General features: G+C 46.2%; 1 protein-coding gene across 7 annotated transcripts in view; it reads right to left on the reverse strand.

Annotated features, from left to right (window-relative positions):
* Window positions 1–15,868, reverse strand: part of MAPK10 (mitogen-activated protein kinase 10) — a 413,215-nt gene that overhangs the window by 277,609 nt on the left and 119,738 nt on the right. For 6 of the 7 annotated variants that reach the window (XM_084860214.1, XM_084860212.1, XM_084860211.1 and 3 more), the window contains one exon: window positions 1,058–1,262. The gene's annotated coding sequence lies outside the window, so the exon portion shown is untranslated. Of the gene's footprint in view, window positions 1–1,057; window positions 1,263–15,868 lie in introns of those variants that run through there. The other variant, XM_084860215.1, reaches the window with a different exon arrangement.

Genomic DNA, 15,868 nt, shown 5'->3' on the forward strand with positions numbered 1-15,868 from the left:
GAGTGCCCTCAGTCTCACTAGCTTGGTAGACAGCCTGGGATGGAGTAGCCTGCTAAATAGTGTTAAGCAATTTTTCTGCTGTGCAATAAAGAAATATTGATTGATTGACCAGCCTGTAATAAATCAAGCTACTCTGGAATTCTGGCTAGGATCAGGGAATGGAAACTGCTTTGTCTGCAGCTCTCTTACAATCTCAATTTGTTGGAGCACTCAGTAATGAAAGAAGTTCCTTGCAAGAATGAAAGCTAACATTGCTTGCCCCAATCTAGGTCAAAAACTGAGTCATTTGCTGGATTATTACTGTTGTTATTGTTGGAGCACACCGTTCAAGATTCAGGTGCTTGAAAGCAGAAACACCAATTCATAGGAATATAGGAAGTCACTTTATATCAAACCAGACCATTGGTCTGTCTGTCTGTCTGTCTGTCTATCTGTCTATCTGTCTATCTATCTATCTATCTCAATACAATCTACAGAGTAAGTGGTTCTCCTTGATTTCAGACTGGGGGTCTTTTCCAGCCCTACCTGGAAATGCCAGGGATTGAATCTGGGATCTTCTGCATCCAAAGCGTGTACTCTACCACTGAGCTAGCCTCTCTACTCACGACCTCCTTTCTCCAAAAGTGCAATCATCTTTGTGAAGCCAAGAGGAGCACGTAACATATTTAAGCGGCACACAATGGTCATGCCAAATTTCAAGGGCGCTTGGCCAAAAAACTCACATGGGGGAGGGTCACTGCCACTGTTGCTCCCCCTCTCACCACTGCTGCAGCATGTCTCATTTATCTTCTCTCCTGAGATGGCCAGAGCCCAAAACTGCAGGCCAGCTTTGGTCGTAGGAGAAGACGTAAGGGACATAGCGAAAGCAACAGCATTAGGGGCTGGTTTGGAGTGGGGAGGAACAGGACAGCACATGGAAGAGAACAGTAGAGGAAGCACAACAAGCAAACCAAAATATAAAAGTACTTAGAATTCAGTCCCAGAACAGGTGTAAATACCAAGGCAGAAGACCACACAGGCAAAAGTCACCTATATCCCTATGGGAAAAGAAGCATACCTTTGTCTCTAAAGGCAGGAAAAGGAGACCTTTACAATGCTGGTGCTCGGCCACCTATGGATGGGAAGACTTGAAGCTCTGCAGCTAAACGCCAGCTCCTCCTGCTGCACTCCCTCCTTAGGTTCTCTTGTCTGCAAAGTCTCCGCTTCATCTGGAGCTCAGAGAAAAGGCAGTACAGGGAGGGTTTTGATCCCCAGTTTCAAACCTGCCAAACATTTGAGAAACCAAGAGAAGTTGATTTAAGCTCCTCCACCTGACCATGCTAAAATTAACCACTACTCCCCAAACCATCACTACTACTGCTGTGGTTGCTACTGATCATTAATAAATATCTTATCACGTAAATTACCATCGGTGTACATTTAAAATATTTGTCTCCCAACTTACTGCTGTCGTCCCCCAAGGTAGTATTTATTCTTGGCAGACCTCAGGTTTCCAGTGTCTAATTCTGTTTTTTTATTAGAACTTCAAGGTCCACCAACCAGTCCCAAATATAAAATGGTGGCTCAGGGGGTGGAGCCAATTACCAACTGCACCCCATGGGCCACACACCGGGATGACCTGCACATACGAGTACAAATCTACATCTGAATTATCACAGACTGGGGATTCTAACAGGGATCCCATGATTAGTTTGGGGGGCAGGGAGATCTTTTTGTTCCATTGTTGCTATTGTTAAATAATTGGAAGTCAGAAACCAACCGAGTGCGAATTATACAATGACCTACCAGGGCTGAATCTACACACAGCATTTATACCGTTATCGTAACTATTGGTACACATGACACCAACGGGCACCAATAGTTATGAAAACGGTATGATAACAGTATAACTGCTATGTGTAGATTCAGCCCAGTAGAGTCCAATCCACCTTCTGCCCAACAACTAATATATTGTTGTATGTTGTAAGCAGCAGCAGCTGCTGTGGCACTGAACATACTGGTAAAGCCAGAGGCTTGAAAAAGTGTTAAAGAAAAGGAACAAAAACTTGAGGGCGGGGGGGAATAAGAAGCACCCTTCTGCCACAGGTGTAATCCCCTTCTCCTCCCCCCTGAATCACTGTGATTCTTCCTTTCATTTCTCTTTGGGGGTTCAAGATGAAATACTCTCCCCTCAAATTCAGCCAGACCCCTAAAATGAAAGGAAAGCATCCCTAATTAAAAAACAACAACAATGAAACAAAGAGCAACAATAGAAAAGCAGTAACAAAACCAGTTATCTATCGAATGCTTGGAGGAATAAGATCATTTAACGGTAGTGCCTAAAGGATACCAGTGCCAGCACTAATCAAATATTTATGGGCGAGATGTTCAACAAACAGGGTACCCCCCCCCCACCCATCCACATACACCTTTCTCTGGTCACCACCCATCTAACTTCTGAAGGTAGAAACATAATGGCTGTGTTCAGATGCCATGATGAGAACAAGATGCACGCTGGCACAAGCAGGTAAGCAAATTAGGAAGGGGAGAGCTTCACATGATGTAGGAACCCAGGATTATGGTCAAGTGGACCCAAATAAGCCAGGATCAGAAGCCAGCATTAAACCAGGGTGTGTTGTTGGCTTACAAATCCTGGTTTGTCTGGGCACATTTAACCATAATCCTGGGTATGGACATCATGGAAAGCTACTCCTTTCCTAGTTGGCTTCCTTGGTCACTCAGTTTTCAAATATGTGCAAAGAAGGACTAATTTAAAAACAAATGTAAATGTAAATATTTAAAAACAACTTTTTTTCTTTAATATACTTAAAAATAATTAAGTAATTTATGAACTGAAATGACAAGAGGCATACCTACAATGGTACAGTAGCTCATTAGAAGTTTATATATGCATAAATTTTATATTAACTGATTGTGCACCCTGAACATCATTGCTGTGTTTTTGTTTTTGTTTTGCTAATGTAGCAACAGGTAACCAATTGGGGCCAAACTAGATGTGACATTAAGATTGCAATCCTATGCACACTTACCTGGAAGTAAGTCCCACGAAATTCAATGTATAGGATTTCACTGTAAATGTGTCTTTGCGTCTTTTTAAAACTGCAGATTTTAAAATTTTAAATTGCTGGTGGGGGGAGAGAGTTGATAATTATTGGGATTTCAATAGGTGAGGAGTGGGGAGATTAAGTATTTAAGTATTAAGTATTTAAATATCCCCTTCATGGATCACTGCCTTGTTGTGGCGAAGGGGCTTGCATAACTCAGTGAAGCCATAAGCTATGCCACGCAGGGCCACTCAAGACGGACAGGTCATGGCAGAGAGTTCTGACAAAATGTGGTCCACTGGAGAAGGAAATGGCAACCCACTCCAGTATTCTTGCCAAGAAAACCCCATGGAACGTATCACAAGCCTAAAAGATATGACGCCGGAAGATGAGCCCCTCAGGTCGGAAGGTGTCCAATATACTACTGGGGAAGAGCAGAGGGTATTTCCAAGTAGCGCCAGAAAGAGTGAAGCGGCTGGGCCAAAGCTGAAAGGACACTCAGCTGTGGATGTGTCTGGTGGTGAAAAGAAAATCTGATGCTGTAAAGAAAAATATTGTTTAGGAACCTGGAATGTAAGGTCAATGAATCAAGGTACGCTGGAGGTGGTCAAACATGAGATGGCAAGATTGAATATTGACATCTTGGGAATCAGCAAACTAAAATGGACAGGTCAGGCATGGGCGAATTTAATTCAGGTGACCATTATATCTACGACTCTGGGCAAGAATCTCTTAGTTGAAATGGAGTTGTACTCATAGTCAATAAAAGGGTGGGAAAAGCAGTACTGGGGTACAATCTCAAAAATGATAGAATGATCTCAGTATGAATCCAAAGCAAACCATTCAACATCACAGTAATTCAAGTCTATGCCCCAACCACTGAGGCCAAAGAAGCTGAACTTGATCGGTTCTATGAAGACCTACAACACCTTCTAGACCTAACACCAAAATAGATGTCATTTTCATCATAGGGGATTGGAATGCTAAAGTAGGAAGTCAAGAAATCACTGGGATAACAGGCAAGCATGGCCTTGGTGTACAAAATGAAGCAGGACAAAGGCTAATAGAGTTTTGTCAAGAGAACATGCTGATCATAGCAAACACTCTTTTCCAACAGCACAAGAGGCAACTCTACACATGGACATCACCAGATGGTCAATATCGAAATCAGATTGATTATGTACTTTGCAGACAAAGATGGAGAAGCTCCATATAGTCAGTAAAAACAAGACCTGGAGCGGATTGTGGCTCAGATCATGAGCTGCTTCTTGCAAAATTTTGGCTTAAATTGAAGAACGTAGGGAAAACCACTAAACCATTCCGGTATGACCTCAATCATATCCCTTATGAATATACAGTGGAGGTGAGCAATAGATTTAAGGGATTAGACCTGATAGACAGAGTGCCTAAGGAACTATGGGCGGAGGTCCGTAACATTGTTCAGGAGGCAACAACTCAATCCATCCCAAAGAAAAAGAAATGCAAGAAAGCAAAGTGGCTGTGTGATGAGGCTTTACAAGTAGCTGAGGAAAGAAGGGAAGCGAAAAGCAAGGGAGAAAGGGGAAGACATATCCAACTGAATGCAGAGTTCCAGAGAATAGCAAGGAGAGACAAGAAGGCCTTCTTAAATGAACAATGCAAAGAAATTGAGGAAAACAACAGAATGGGAAAGACTAGAGATCTCTTCAAGAAAATCGTTTTGTGCAAAGATGGGCATGATAAAGGACAAAAAAGGCAGGGACCTAACAGAAGCAGATGAGATTAAGAAGAGGTGGAAAGAATACACAGAAGAACTATACAGGAAAGATCTTAATGTCCCCGATAGCCATGATAGTGCGGTCACTGAACTTGAGCCGGACATCCTAGAGAGTGAAGTCAAGTGGGCCTTAGGAAGCATTAGTAACAACAAAGCTAGCGGAGATGACAGTATTCCAGCTGAGCTATTTAAAATCCTAAAAGATGATGCTGTTAAAGTGCTGCACTCAATATGCCAACACATTTGGAACACTCAACAGCAGCCACAAGACTGGAAAAGGTCAGTTTACATTCCAGTTCCAAAGAAGGGCAACGCCAAAGAGTGTTCAAACTACTGTACAATTCCGCTCATTTCACAGGCCAGCAAGGTGATGCTCAAAATCCTACAAGCTAGGCTTCAGCACTATGTGAACCGAGAACTACCAGAAGTACAAGCTGGGTTTCGAAGAGGCAGAGGAACTAGAGATCAAATCGCCAACATTCGCTGGATCATGGAGAAAGCAAGTGAATTCCAGAAAAACGTCTATTTCTGCTTCATTGATTACGCTAAAGCCTTTGATTGTGTGGATCACAACAAACTATGGGAAATTCTTAAAGAGATGGGAGTACCAGACCACCTTACCTGTCTCCTGAGAAACCTGTACGAGGGCCAAGAAGCAACAGTAAGAACCGGACATGGAACAACCGATTGGTTCAAAATTAGAAGAGAAGTACAACAAGGCTACATATTGTTGCCCTGCTTATTTAACTTATATGCAGAGTACATCATGAGAAACACCAGGTTGGATGAATCACAGGTCGGAATTACAATTGCCGGGAGAATTATCAACAACTTCAGATACGCAGACGATACCACCCAAATGGCAGAAGGCGAAGAGGATCTAAAGAGCCTCTTGTTGAGGGTGAAAGTGGAGAGTGCAAAAGCTGGTCTGAAACTCAACATTAAAAAAAACTAAGATCATGGCATGTGGCCCCATCACTTCCTGGAATATAGAAGGGGAAGAAATGGAAGCAGGGACAGATTTTATTTTCTTGGACTCCAAGTTCACCGCAGATGGTAACTGTAGCCATGAAATTAAAAGACGCTTGCTCCTTGGGAGGAAAGCTATGGCCAACCTCGACAGCATAGTAAGAAGCAGAGACATCACCTTGCCGACAAAGGTCCATATAATCAAAGCTATGGTTTTTCCAGTAGCAATGTATGGCTGTGAGAGCTGGACTATAAGGAAGGCTGAGCACCGAAGAATTGATGCCTTCGAAGTGTGGTGCTGGAGAAGACTCTTAAGAGTCCCCTGGACTGCAAGGAGGTCCAATCAGTCCATCCTAAAGGAAATCAACCCTGACTGCTCATTGGAAGGACAGATACTGTAGCTGAAGCTCCAATATTTTGGCCACCTAATGCGAAGAGAAAACTCCCTGGAAAAGACCTGATGCTGGGAAAGATTGAAGGCAAAAGGAGAAGGGGACGGCAGAGGATGAGATGGCTGGATAGCATCATGAATGCAATGAATATGAACCTGAGCACACTTCGGGAGAGAGCGGAGGACAGAAGGGCCTAGCGTGCTGTGGTCCATGGGGTCACGAAGAGTCGGACATGACTTAACGACTGAACAACAACAATTTAAATATTTCCTCCCTTGCTGCAATCCTAAGAAAAATCCCTCCTCTACAGCTAGTATTTGCTTGGGAGAAAATCCTCCATTTCCATGCATATTTTCCCAAATTCCTCCCCGCCCCCATCCCCCAGCAAATACCAGTTTCAGCAGAGGGTTTTTCCTCAGGATCATAGGAGGAGAAGAAAGGGTTAAATTCCCTCTCCACACCTGTTCTGGTCCCATTCATTATCAGACCCCTCCCTGCTCAGCTGTGGCAATATGCATTTTAAAAAACCAAAAGCAAAAAAAAAACAAAAGTCCTTCATAATAGATGCAAAGACATATTTAGGGTGCAATCCTAGGTTTATTTAGACAGAAAAAAAGAACTACAACTACCAAATTCCCCAGCCAGCCATACTGCCTGGGGAATTCCAGGAACAGTAGAACTTTTTTCTGCCTAAACATGCATAGGATTGCACCCTTAATGTCACATCTAGTTTGCCTTTTGGTTTTGAGTAAAAAGGAAATACGTATTCATTGGCCATCCGTCATCTTCTCTTGTTTCCTTCTGTGAAATGTCTCTACTAATCCTTGAGAACAGCCATGGACAGCCTCCCTGACTCTGCATTAGGCAGACTTCCTTTTAGCTGGGCCAAACCTAATTAAACTCATTCTATATAGTGCCCATAATTGGGTTGGATGGAGGCAGAGAGAACTGGCTGTACTGAGAAGCTAGCAAATAGTTCAAAACATACCAGAATGCGTGGCCGCTCTGAAACATCCAGTGGCTATCCTAAACACATTTACATGGAGGCTGGGAGGACTCTATGAGAATATATGAGAATTTGTTTCAGTTCATGTTTGGTCAGGATTTTACCCGGTTCGCACCCTTCGGACTGAACATGGATTCGGACACAATCTGCAGTAAAAGTCCGAACATTTCTGAGCTTGCAATGAGATTTGTGGACCCCCAAAAAAGTATTCGACAGCATGCATACATTTCAAAAATGAATACATTTCAAAAATGTGCACAATTGATGTGTACATTTGGGAAAACACATGTAGAAATAGAGCCAGTGCGGTGTAGTGGCTAGAGTGCTGGACTGGGAGTCGGGAGATCTGGGTTCTAGTCCCCACTCGGCCATGGAAGCTCACTGGGTGACTTTGGACCAGTCACAGACTCTCAGCCCAACCTACCTCACAGGGTGGTTGTTGTGAGGCTAAAACGGAGAGCAGGATTATGTATGCCACCTTGAGTTCCTTAAGGAGGAAAAAAAAGTGGGATAGAAATGTGATGGATGGATGGATGGATGGATGGATGGATGAAATACATGCAGAGAAAATAAAAAAAGCAGAGTTCGTAATCTGATACAGATTTGAGTTGGAAAGAACTTTGAGATGGAATTTGGAGAACTTCAGCAAGCTCAAGCTTGCAGATTCACACATCCCTAGGTGTTCCTTCAAACCATGTGGAAACAAATAGTGAAGAGGGCATGGGGCCTCATGCACGAGCCCTGCTACCAACATCCCCATTCCGCTCCTTCACACAACGAGTGTAAAGCTCTGAAGAGTGCTTCTAAGCACGTTCGGATGAACGTGCTGAGAAGCCTCCCCACAATCGGTAATCCTGCATCAGGGTCCCTGATTGCAGGAACTCACACGCAAAGCCCAGGGCTGCACCAGACGGGGCTGGAGCACAGGGGATGTTGGGGGCAGGGGTTGTGCTTGTGGCCCTTGCCGTCTTCATACTTTATTTCCACACCGTTTCGAGTACTGCATGAATAGGGCTCCTATGAGGTGAAGGACATAGGACAACCAGCAAGGCCTTATCACAGGAAGCCTTGCTGGTTGTGCTGCAACCTACAGGATGCCATTTGGTGGCCACCTGGAAGCGGGCCTTCTCAGTGCTGGCTCCCACCTTATAAAATGCCCACCCCACTGGTATTCAGGAGGCACCAACTGTGGTGTGTTTTAGGTGCCTGTTACGTCTCTTTACCCTTCCCTGAATGACTATGCTGGCCTGTTAGTCTATTTATTAAGCATTGTGCTTTTAGCTTTGGTTTTAAGCATTTTAATTGATGAGTTTTTGTATTTGTGATTACATACTTTAATTTTTTTTCTGTAATCCACTTAGAGATATCTTTTGATATGGTAAGCAGTATATAAATTGATTGATCGATTGATCGATTGAATAAATACACTTAAAATCTGGAGGCTGTCAATGATCGATCATGAGAAGTTTATTATGAGAACAGGTCAAGATCCTCCTGTGCTTAACCAAGAACTCAGTTCTATAGCAACTCAGTTCTAAATCTCGAGGCTGGATTTGGAGGCTGAGTTCTAAATCTAGACCTGGAGGCCTTCATGGGAACTCATTTCTAAATCTGGAGGTTGTTGATGAATGTGAGGTTTATTGCGAGAACAGGCCAAGACCCTCCTGTGCTTAACCAGGAATTCAGTTCTATAGTCCTCTGGAAAGGGCAACTCCTATCCACAGAACATATTAGCATTCTAAGGCCTCCTGTGAGGCCTTGGCAAGGCACTTTGCAGATAAAATTGATCAGATTAGGTGTGTTACTCTGCACGCTGTGGATACAGTTAGTGAGCAAGAGGCGGCCTGTGGCAAACCGGTTTTGTGGGATCGGTTCCAGCTTCTTCCTCCTGATGAAGTGGACAAGGTGCTTTCATCTGTAAGGCCAACCACCTGCTTACTTGATCCTTGCCCATCTTGGCTCATTATGAGCTGCAGAGAGAGACTGGGTGAGGGGATCAAGGCGGTGGTGAACGCCTCCCTTGAGGAGGGAGTGATGCCATCAGCCCTCAAGGAGGCAGTGATAAGACCGCTCTTAAAGAAGCCCTCCTTGGATCCTCAAGTTCTGAACAACTTTCGCCCAGTCTCAAATCTGCCATTTTGGGGCAAGGTGATTGAGCGGGTGGTGGCGGTGCAGTTGAAGGCACACTTGGAGAAACTGATTATCTAGACCCATTTCAGTCGGGCTTCAGGCCTGGGCATGGGACAGAAACGGCCTTGGTCGCCTTGGTGGATGATATGAGGAGGGCTCTGGATAGGGGTGAATGCTCCTTCCTTGTTCTCCTCGACCTCTCAGCGGCTTTTGATACCGTTGACCACGGTATCCTCCTGGACCGCCTGGAGGGGTTGGGCATTGGAAACACTGTATTGCGGTGGTTCCAGTCCTTCCTCTCTGGCAGGTACCAGAGGGTAGCACTGGGAGAGGAGGTTTCGGACCCGTGGCCACTTACTTGTGGGGTGCCACAGGGTTCCATCCTCTCCCCGATGCTATTTAACATCTATGTGAAGCCGCTGGGGGCTATCATCAGGAGGTTTGGGGTGCAGTGTCATCAATATGCGGATGACACGCAGCTCTACCTCTCGTTTAAATCTTCACCAAGGTTGGCCGTAGAATCCCTGTCCAAATGTCTGGAGACGGTGAGTGGCTGGATGGGGAGGAATAGGCTGAAGCTGAACCCTGACAAGACCGAGGTACCTTTGGTGGGAGACAAGAGGAGGCTGGGGGATGTTGACCTGGTGTTGAATGGGGTACGGCTACCCTTGAAAGACCAGGTCCGCAGCCTGGGGGTCATTTTGGACTCCCAGCTGTCCATGGAGGCTCAGGTGTCAGCTGTGAGCCAGACAGCGCTGTATCAACTCCATCTGATACGGCGGCTGCACCCCTTCCTTCCTGACCATCTGCTCCCATCGGTAGTACATGCCCTGGTCTCCTCTCGTTTAGACTACTGTCATGTGCTCTACGTGGGGTTACCCTTGAAGACGGTTCGGAAACTGCAGCAGGTACAGAACGCGGCGGCTCGCCTGATTAAAGGCAGCTGCCGGCGAGATCACATCACTCCAGTGCTGAAGGAGTTGCACTGGTTACCAGTTGTTTTCCGGGCCCAATTCAAGGTTTTGGTTTTGACCTTTAAAACCCTATATGGTTCCGGCCCAGCCTATCTTAAGGAGCGCCTCCAGCAGCACCAGACAGGCCGCTTAACAAGATCAGCCTCGGATGGCCTTCTCTCTGTCCCATCAGCCAAGACAGCTAGACTGGTGGGGACGAGGGAGAGGGCCTTTTCTGTGGTGGCCCCCACTCTGTGGAACTCCCTCCCTAGGGAACTCCGCCATGCCCCCTCTTTAATGAGCTTCCGCCGTGCATTAAAAACGTGGTTGTTCAGGCAGGCATTTGGGGTGGGCTAGGGTATTTTAGAAAATGTTTTTATTGTAGAATTTTATTGTTTTAAACTGTTTTTATGGTATGTTGTACAACGCCCAGAGTGGCTGGGTGACCAGCCAGATGGGCGATTCATAAATTTAATAATAAATAAAAATAAATATCTGTCTCTCTCAACTTGTCTCTCTCATCCTCTGGCACCTAGCTCAGAAACCTGTGTCGATGATATGACGGTGCAGCAACTATCCTTTGCCGGACCTCAAGCATGACTATAGGTAGAATCAGACTGCTGTAAAAGTGTAGTAAGGCTGGAATGAGACATTCTGCTCCAAAGCACTGTTACAGCAAAGGCAGCAAAACACAGGAGCATGGGAAGCTGCCTTATACTGATTCAGACCCCTGGGCCCCCTAGCCCAGTATTGTAACACTGACTGGCAGAAGCTTTCGAGGGATTCAGGCAGGAGATTTTCCAGCCCGACCTGGAGATGCCGGGGATTGAAACTGGGACCCTCTGCATGCCAAGCAGGGGCTCCACCACTGAGCTACCACCCCTCCCATACGGGCACTAATGGTTCCTCACACATGTAGTGAATGTGCAAAACTACAGAAACAGGACAGTGAATGTGGGCAATCCTTCCAGATGAGACTTTTAATGTACCCTCGCTCTGCCTCATTCATGGAATTTTACAGGCAGTCCAGATGACATCGTTATCCACGTGCAACCCTCCCGTGTTTTCCCATCTATTTCCTACTGTGTGCAATCCATTAAGGAAAAAAGAAAAGATTGAATAGCTACACAATGCCTCTGATTGCAAGAGCTTGGAGCCCTCTGTCTGGAAGCACCCTGAGATGAAGCCTCTGTCTATATAAAAGTGGGACTCAAGTGAACTTCTGTCATTAGCTTCCTACAGATTTGTTTGCAGTAAGCACAAAATGTCTGGTCCAACACAACGCTTCACTGAATAGTTAGTGTACAAAATGATCCAACTGATTACAGGGGGGGAAATAAATTGGGAAGACACCACAGCTATTTTTTCCTTGCAGACAAAAATAATATGCAAGTAAAAATGCAAAAAAAGAGTGCTAATTAAGACTCTCGTTCACAGAGAGAGAGAGAGAGAGAGAGAGAGAGGTGAGAGTGTTCTGAGCCTTTTCAACCAGAGATAACTGCTATGGGATTTATCTCAAATAGATGTTAAAGAAATGTTAAAGAAAGAAAAAGACAGCATTCATCAGCTTTCTGCTTATCCACTACATCTTTCTGTCATTACTATTTTATAATCCCCCCATCACAGCCCCAGGTTCCAGACATGTGTTTGTGAGGTAAATTCATCCCCAGAACACCAGTAGCAAAAAACTCAGGCGGTGGGGCTGTAGTTTCAAAGGAAAGGTGGCTGTCAAGGAAGACTTAAGCATCCCCTTTCCCCTACCCCTTGTCCACTACAGAGTGTTCTCCTTCCAAGGGTAGTTTGTAAAGGAAAAGGTGCTATCAGGTTAGCAGTACACACGCTCTGCCTAACAGTAAGGCTGGCTCTGCTTTCAGCTTGAAACAGCAGGCTGGGACACTTTAAAGTAAATCTGCAGATGTTATGCTTAGGAAACAAACATGCATAAAATACCCTTCCATTCTCCAAGCCAGGTCCGAACTCAGTACCAACACGGTATCACCTGGAAAAGGCAGTTTCATGTAGGGTTGCTGAGAACGGTAAATGCTTTGAGGCATTGGGGCAGAATGCAGCCACTAACCCTCCCACCTGCCCCTCCATCAGTTCCCTCATCTACCTGATTCCCCTAGTTTTTTTGGCCAGTAGGTCTCTAATATTATCCCACTGAAGGCAGATATAAGAGCGGTAGAAGGAGGAGGAGACATGTGGAGCAATTGCACTTTAAATGTGTCTCGGGACATTTAAGGGTATCAGAAGCATCTATGGGCCTCCAAAGATGTTCCATGGTGCCACAGCATAACACCTGCCAGCATACAGCACATCCGCTGCCATTCAGGGGCAGCCTAATTCAAATCTCTATTCCCACTTTGCTCTCTAGCAGCACAGTCACATCTTCCCACGGCAATTCCTCCATCCAATTCAAGGGCAGACAACTGAGAAGTCCCAAAGCCTGCCGCGTCTAGCCTTCATTGCCTGGAGGGAGTTTCATTCAGACAGGCAGGTGTGCTGAAGACATGCACAAAGGCATGAAGAGGAAAAACGATGAAGCCCTTGAGGCTGAAAATCCAAAGGATCGGGGTGTGGGGCAGGGGACAGAAAAGAATTTGTATTTGTTGAGCCCGAGGGAGGGTGCGGAAAGGGGAATGCAGCTTCCTCCAAACACCAAACTCAGCAACAACTTGCCCTCTTTTTAGCATAATCTTTCTTCAACCATTCCATCTCGTGGGGGTATAATTCCCACAAGCAGCTTTTACAACAAATAACATGTTTTGAGGGACATCTTCAGTAAAGATTACTTGCACTGAAGATTGCAGCCCTGTTGTGATGTAGCAAGTGGATCACAACCCACCATCCAACAGGAGTGGGCAACTTGTGGACCTCCAGATGTTTTGGCCTACAACTATGGCTATGCTGGCTGGGGCTGATGGGAGTTGTAGGCCAAAGCATCTGGAAGGCCACAAGATACCCACCCCTTATCTAGTCCAGTGTCCTGTCTAGGGTGACCTACGTCACAGAGGGCAGCCCTCTATTTGAATTTGTCCTCAGTTCGAAGGGCTGTCCAGTCCAGAGCCAGGTGAAAGATCAAGGACCATAAATAGACAGGAGAGAATGGGGGCCTTGAAGGTGCCCATCACCTGGACAGCAGACTGAGCAGCGGGCACACAGGGTCACCTGCTTGCGGTCTTCCCCATGATGGTGGGCTGTATTGTGTTCCTATTTAATTTTTAGTCATTATTTCTGAATTTGCATCGCTACATATAAATTAGCAGAGGCACATGTTATGCAAATCGGTGTCCTCTTTCACCTTCTTTTTTAGTGATGCAGTTCCTTGTTTTTGTCAACACTTCAGTGGCCATCCTAGCCCTGTTTTCTATAAGTGCCACTGGGAAGCCCACAAGCAGGACATGAAGACAACAGTCCTCTCCTGTTTTCCCCCAAGCAACTTGTACTCAAGACCCATGGAGGTTCCATGAGCTATGGCAGCCAATAGCCATTGGCAGACCTGTCAAGGGGGTTTGTCTAATCCCCCTTTAAATCTGCTTAGGCCACTGGTCACTACCAAGTGTTGTGGCATGTAGGCTCCATACGTCATGAGGTTTGTGATGGATCCCTTCCTTTTGTGAAGAAACTTTTCACGTATGAAGGGGTATCATGCATAGGGATATCGCGAGAGTTCGTGGGGGGTGGAGTAAAACAGACACCCCCCCTCGCTCGCTTGGCCTCCCAGACCCTGCTCGCTGAGCTGCGGGGCACTCGCAGACCCACTCGTTGAGCTCCCCAAGACTTGGCAAGCACCCGGCAACCATCCGCCCTTGTAGCGAGCAGCCATTTTGTGCAACAGGGGTGGCTCAGGCTCTTCTGGGAAGGCAATGTTACCTAATTGGCAGCTGTAAAGGGGCCATTCACACCACATTACAGGTGTGAATGGAGATTCACGCTGCCTGTAATGTTCTGTAAATGGCCCCTTTATGGCTGCCAATTAGGTAACATTGCCTTCCCAGAAGAGCCTGAGCCACCCCTGTTGCACAAAATGGCTGCTCGCTACAAGGGCGGATGGTTGCCGGGTGCTTGCCAAGTCTTGGGGAGCTCAACGAGTGGGTCTGCGAGTGCCCCGCAGCTCAGCGAGCAGGGTCTGGGAGGCCAAGCGAGCGAGGGGGGGTGTCTGTTTTACTCCACCCCCCACGAACTCTCGCGATATCCCTATGCATGATACCCCTTCATACGTGAAAAGTGCCATGGAAGCTCACTGGGTGACTTTGGGCCAGTTACAGACTCTCAGCCCAGCCTACCTCACAGGGTTGTTGTTGTGAGGACAAAATGGAGAGGAGGAGGAGAATGTAAGCCGCCTTGGGTTCCTTGCAAGAGGAAAAAAAGGTGGGATATAAATGCAATAAATAAATAAATAAACAACAATGCCCTCAAGATAAGGTTCACTTCTGCTGTTGTGGTGCCCATCCGCAGTCATATCTTACAATGGCTCCCAATGTATTTGCTGTTATTATGCATTCAAAACAGAAAATGCAGGGGGGAAACAAAACAAAAAAACCAGATATTGTGCGGAAACGAGACAGAAGCATGAGTTACAATCAGGTACTGAAGGGCCTTCATTTTCATGTCTTGCACAGGCATCCTGGAATAAATTGAATTTCAGGGAGGTCGGTGGACGTACCGTGGCATAACATAACACTACTGGAACAGAAGAGCGTTAGGATAGCCAGGTTGCAACTGGAGAACACGCGTGTAGTTTTAGATCCCACTATGTGATGGGAGAAGAGGCAGCTGCGGTTTCTCCCACCTGGCTTTTCTCCCAGTCCTGTCATCTCTCTCTCCCTGTGCAAGGCCATCCCTGCTTTGTGGAACATCGGCGTTATTGCAGGGCAGGGAGGGGCTGACAAATGGGCGGATGGGAACAACCGTCGCGACCTCTTCTCAGGGACATCTGACGAAACAGACTGGCAGGAGATTCGGACAGACAAAGGAAGGGCTTCTTCCTACAACTGAACATTAACTTCTGGAATTCACTGCCACAATTTGTGGTGATGGCCATTCGCTTAGAGGCAAACTGTGGGCCGAATTCATTTCGGAGACGCTCTCGGGAGCTGTATTCCAGGGATAGGGGGACACATACCCAAAATGCCAGCACATTTTAGCTTAAAGCACTTACTGCCAGGGATGAAGCCTTAGGAGCATGCCAACCTTTTAGAGAGGGGAGGGGGGAATGCTGTGCAAAGGGTGGGAAACCACCAAATGATTGGAAGACTGAGAAAAGGTAGTGGGTCAGAGGAAGGGGCGTGGCCATTTGGCAAAGTCTGGAGGGCCATACTGGGGTCAGGTAGGCCGGATATGACCCACGACCCTCAGGTTCAGCACCCCTGGCTTAGATGACTTCAAAAGGGGATTGAGCATATTTATGGAGGTGTAGTCAGGGAAGTTAAGGGTACAATGTTATGCCTGTTTAGACAGGAAAAAAGTCCTGCAACTCCCAGCATTCCCCCAGCTGACTGGGGAATGCTGGGAGTTGCAGCACTGTTTTCCTGTCTAAACAGGCATAGGATTGTGCCCTAATATCATTAGGCTGCAATCCTATACACATTTTCCTTGGAGTAAATCCCACTGAACTC

This window comes from Heloderma suspectum, chromosome 5 (genome assembly GCF_057233095.1).
Source record: "Heloderma suspectum isolate Gila_16-S chromosome 5, 16-S_ref, whole genome shotgun sequence".
Taxonomy (NCBI): Eukaryota; Metazoa; Chordata; class Lepidosauria; order Squamata; family Helodermatidae; genus Heloderma; species Heloderma suspectum.